Raw genomic sequence first — 5,713 nt, 5'->3', positions numbered from 1 at the left:
GGGGGGGGTGAAGGTCCTGGGGGGGGGGGGATCCTGGATGGGACCCCCCCAGCTGGGGCTGGGGGCTCTGCGGGGTCGTGGTGGCCTTGCCCAGCCGTGCCCTGCGAGATGGAGCCAGGAGCCATGCCGGTTCCCCCCAGGCTGGCAGTGGAGCCGGGTGGGGGGGTCTGGGGGTGCTGGGTGGGGAGGCAAGGGGCAGCACGGAGGGTTTTGGGGGGCAAAGCATGAGCCAAAGCGTTTGTTTTTCCGGGGGCCCCGGCGGTGTGAGTTATCAGCAGTGGCAGAAGCACGGTGCTTCCCGGCCGGGTGTGCGCGCCGGCTCCTCAGGGAGGGATTAAGGGGATTATATTATTATTTGTTATCACTGAGGGGGGAGAAAAAAAGAAGAAACCTCCATTGCTGGGAACTCTGCCTAATCGGAGCAGAGATTAGCTCTCTGCCTCCGCCCGGCCGGGCTGGGACGGCTCCTGTGGGCACCGGGGCTGTGGCTGCCCCTGCCCGGGATGGGGGTCCAGGGGGGCTCCCCTGTACCCATCTGACTGGCAGCGGGAGCCCAGCCGGGTGACAGAGGGCCGCCGGGTCCCTGGGGAGCCACCTCGTCTGCGAGTCACATATGGGACCAGATTTTGGAGGCGATGGTTACTGCCTGAAGCGGTTGGCAGAGGAAATGGCGGCTCCTTTTCCAGCCTCCCCTGGGACCGTGGGGACTGTCACCCTTGGCCGGGCACGGTGGCACCCCGGCTGTGGGGGGACCAGCCCCGTGGTTTGGTGGAGGGCAAGCCGGCAGTGATGCTTTGCCCCATGGATGGTGAGAGCTGCCACGAAGGCTTCTGGCGAGGGCAAGCTTGCAGCCGTGGTTTTCCATCTCCCCTGGCCGCGGATCTTGGGGATTTTGGCAGGTTTGGGGGGAGCAGCACAGACAGGGGGTTTGTGCCTCCCCTGGCATCGGGACAAGGGCAAGTGCCCCCAGTGACAACCCAGCATCCCTGAAGGATGGGGACAAACTTGGCTGTGGTCCCCCCCTCTTGCACCCCCTCCCAGGTAACTGGCTCTCAGCCCTGAGCCGCGGGGTAAGAAATGAAGCCCCGAGACAAACCAAGACCGATACCCGGGCAGCCCCGGGGCTCCCACCACACAAATCTCTCCCCGCCACGGTGCTGGGATGCGTCGGCCGCCCTTCCTCCCCCTCGTCTGCTGCCTTCACCCTCCTCCTGCAGCCGCTGCGTGGCAGGCGGTGAGTGATGCCGCTGCCAGCTCAGCCCTGCCTGGCTCCGGCTCAGGGGGGGCCGCCTCAGACAGGGCTGCTGGGAAAGATGGGTGGCTCGGTGGGGCAACGTGCCACGGGACGATGCGTCATGGGGTGACATGCCATGGGGCAATGTGCCATGGGGCATCCCCCGGGGGTGCAGGGGAGGGAGGCTGGGCTGAGCCAGGATGCTTCGGGGCATGCTGGTATGTGAGGATGCAGGGCGAGATCCTGCAAGTCAGCGTGGGCTCTGCCAGCCCACTAAGAGGAGCAGGAGGATGAGGGTCCAGCTGAGCCAGGTACCCATGAACAGCAAAGTTTCAGGGTTTCCCCCTCACAGCGGGGTCGTGTGCCCCATCCTATCCCCTCGTGTGCCCATCAGGGCTGCGCTGCATGGGGCAGCTGGCTGGTACCCGTGGGCACCGCGGGTCCTGTGCTGCTCCCTGCCCGTCCCAAGCTCCACGGGGCTGTGAGCATCCCCTGCCCACTGGGCTCTGGTGGGCTGGGGCTGGAGATGTGCCGGGACACCCGGCACAGAGGGGCCACCTCTGCCCTGCTCCCCGCTGGCTCGACGGATGCCAGGGCAGGGTAGTCACACCACGGGGTGGAGGAGGTGTGGGACCACACCGGGTGCTCCGGGAGACAGTGCACCCAACTCAGGACATCAGGGTATTTTTTTTCCCCTTTCTTAAGCCTCCAGCTCTGTCTGCTGGGCCGGGAGTCCCCCAAGGACAGCCTCACTCATTACACTGCAGCTTACAAGTGCACATCTTGAATTTTTCTTTCCAAACCCCCAGCTTCCAGCAAGTGGAGGCCAAGCCAGGTTCAAATGTGGGGTGCAGGTTTGGGGCAGCCCCTCTCCAATTTTGCCTTGCCTGTAGCAAGGCTGAAGCCACCACCACCACTGCAGAAAGCCCGTCATTAGAGCTGCTTCCGCACACCCTTTCCGCTGATGGACCGCGCTATTTTCTTTAGTCTTTTATTTACACTTTATTGCTCTTGTTTTTGCACTGGCAAGCGCTGCTGGAGTGCACAGAAATCCTTCAGATCTCGGCTGGCAGCAGAGCTCTGCCTAATCATAGTCATTATCTGGAAGCAGGTAATGGGCATCTTTCCCATGTTAATTTGAAAACAGAATCGGCGAGAGCAGGACACCAGGGATGGAGCATGCTCCCAGCAGCCGCCACTGCCTTCGGATGATTTCTGGGTGCCGGTGGCTTCGGTGGGTGCTGGCCGTCGGGCAGGGGTAGGTTTGGGATGGGAGCACACGCAACCCCAGGCACAATGGCTTGTGCCGAGCCTCGTGGCTCAATAAATCAGCCGGGAAGGGGCTGCTGGCCGGCATCCTGCATGGCCGGAGCCCGTCCTTGCTGCCGCAGCAATAAAATCCCCCGGCCTTGTTTTTTTGGCGACGAGGAGGATGGCGGCTCTCCCTCCTCCCCGCGCTGCTGTCAGAACTTGCCCCCGGCTCGGCCCAGCGTGGCTGGGTCCTTCGTTAACAAGGACTCGTCCCTTTTATCCCCATCGGCGGGAGGGGATGGGGATGGAGGTGAGAGGCGAGGATTTCTCCCGGGGCCGGGAGGGGAAGGCTGGGTGGTGTTGGAGTTTCGTTTGCTGAGATACCATTAACGAGTGAGCAAAGGTTGCGGAGTCTCCATGGAGACAAGACAGCAAGCGAGACGGAGCGGGTGTGCAGCTGAGGTTAGAGCTGATTAGTAAATGTCAGCGGCACAGCAACTGCCCGCCACCACGCTGGCTCGGGGACCCGGCGGGCAGCGGGTGCTCTGGGCACCCCACGCACCCTCGGCACCCCACGTGCACTGCGCATCCCGGGCACCCTGAGCACCCCATGCATCCCGTGTGGCCCGCTGCATCCCGGGTATCCCATGCATCCTGTGTGACCTGGACACCCCGTGTGTCCTGTGCATCCCAGGCACCCCGTGCCCCCATCCATCCCACGTGCCTCATGCATCCCACGTGCCCCATGCACCCCGGGCACCCTGGGCACCCCATGTGTCCTCTGCATCCCCAGCACCCCGTGCACCCCATTCATCCCACATGCCCCATTGCATCCTGTGTGCACCGTGCATCCCATGCACCTTGGGTAGCCCATGCACCCTTGGCGTCCCACACGCCCCACACATCCCTGGGGCGCATCCAGGTGCCCCATGCACCCTGTGCATCCCATGCACTCCCTGCACGCAGGCACCCCAGGTCCCTGCTGCAGCCCAGGTTGATGCCAGGCTGTCACGGTCCATGGGAATCAGGGATGCAGGAGAAGCCCAGAGCACACCATTGAGTGCACATTTCTGGAACATCCTTGCAGCTCCGGTACCGACAGCCCTGGCTTCTTCCCGAGCAGGGATGCAGCCAGAGCCGCTCTGCCCTCATGCTATGCTGCTGCCATGCTGCAGGGGCTCCTCGGCCATTTTGTGAAACACTGGGGGAGCAGGGGAAGGGGCACCCAAGACTCCCTGGCGGAGGGTGGGTAACTCCAGATTGCTGCTTGGCTGCCATCCCTGGGCAAGGACATGGCCATGGCCTTGTGCGAGGCTGGGACGGCACGCCAGCTGCGATAAGCTGCCATCTCCTCCCTCCTGCAGAGGATGTCCACTCCTCCATCCCTGGGTCACGCAGAGGAAGGATGAGGCTGGACCTGCTGGATCCCACCTCATTTTCAGCAGAAGCAAAGCCCGGACTGAGGGAAGCGGGGTCGGGCTGAAGCCGGAGGGGATAGCAATTTGTGCCAGGGTCTGTCTGGGGTTATCAGGGGCTTGGACATGGCTGGAGCCCAGCCAGGAGGCAGGAGCAGCCCAGCTGCCCTTCCCCATCCCCTGGAGCATCATTTACCTCCAGCAAAACGCGGGGAGGCACCTGGCAGGCGAGAGCATCCCTCTTGCAGACAAACAAGTGTCAGGGGGTACTGCGGGGAGGGAGGGGGGTGGTGGATCCTGCAATTTAGCGGGTATTATTTGGCAGCTATAAACAGAGCCTCTCACACAGCCGGGGAGAGATAAAGGTTGCAGTGCAGATACAGATTAGGTGGTTCCCTTGAGGCTGTGACACCTTGAGATAGAAGCAGATCTTCTTCAAGGGAATGGCTTGCTGGCAGTCTGGAAAACCTGGAGCTGAGCGGCCTCCAGCAGCACCTCGGCCATTGCCTTGCACCCGCGGGGTGAGACAGAGGAGTGCTGGGGGCATCGGCAGGTGCTGAGCATTGCACCCAAGGTGGCTGTGCGGGAGGTGGGAGTGATGTAAAACGGGCAAGAATTGGCTGTTTGCAACATGTGCATGCACCCATCTCGCCCAGGAGGAGCCAAAGGAGACGGCGGCAGTGGCAGAGAGACCCCAGGAGTCGGCAAAGGCTGCGCCACGGGGCAGGGCAGGCAGGAGCTGCGGACAGAACGGGCAGGCATGGCACACACCAGAGTGACCCTCAGGTTGCTCCAGTTGGGGCCACCAGCTCTGCCCGTCAGCAATGCCCGTGGCTGGGGTGCCCTGCCCGGCTGCTGTCACGGCTCCCGGCAGTGCTGACATGGATTTGTTTGCTTCCCAGTGGGAGTGATGGGAACACCGGTGATTTACTCCCCGCAGTTCAGTTTAAAGCACGAGCACTCCAAGCACCGAAGAGATAGATGTCGGTGCCCAGTGCCCTTCGTTCTGCCCCCGCCTGCTCCCTCTTCCCCCTTCTGTAGGTACAAACAAACCCAGTGCTTAATGTCGATAATCAGGCAGGGATGGAAAGATTTAATATCCAGGTGCACAGGCAGAAATGCAACGTGCCACGTGCTGGTAATTTCTGATCGAGTCTTTGCTCCCGCAGTTTCTGAGGGGGCCATTAGCATCGCCCTGGCTCTGCCGAAGACCGGGCTGAGCTGGAGGACGCTGCCGAGGTCACCGGAGCTTGAGGCCGGGCAGGGAGCGGAGCTTTTCCGAGCCCCCAGCGTGCTCAGCCAAGCTCCCCGACCTGGCGTGACCCCCACCTGCCGCAATCCCGGCCTGATGTCCTCGTGGGCGCTGGGGACGGACGGCAGTGTCCGCTGCGCAGGACCCGTCCCGTGTCACCCCCCCATACGCACGCTGCCGGCCCCGTTCGTTAAACCAGGCTCATTTAAGTTGTGACTCCGCTCCCCACCTCGTCAGGCCGTGGGGAGAAACCCAGGCGGGAGCCCAAATCAGCGGCCATCACCCCTGCACGGCCAGCGAGGAGGATGGCTGGCTGTCCCCATGCCCCCCCCCAGCTCCGCATACCCCCGTGCTGGGGACCCCTTGCCCTGGTTTGGGGACTGGAGGTGGTTGGGGGGCTGGGGAACCCCCCTCCCTCGTTTAGGGGCTGGAGACTGATGAGGGCTCTCTGGGTTTGTGGCAGGAGGAGCTCGCCAGGCTCTGGTCTCACTCGCCAGCCCAACACTGTCCCTGTCACCTACACCCCCCTGCCCCACTGCCACCCCCCCACCTCTCCCCAAA

This window comes from Haliaeetus leucocephalus, unplaced genomic scaffold (genome assembly GCF_000737465.1).
Source record: "Haliaeetus leucocephalus isolate CR32 unplaced genomic scaffold, Haliaeetus_leucocephalus-4.0 Scaffold517, whole genome shotgun sequence".
NCBI classification, from domain to species: Eukaryota; Metazoa; Chordata; class Aves; order Accipitriformes; family Accipitridae; genus Haliaeetus; species Haliaeetus leucocephalus.
Note: the sequence above shows the minus strand (reverse complement) of the source record.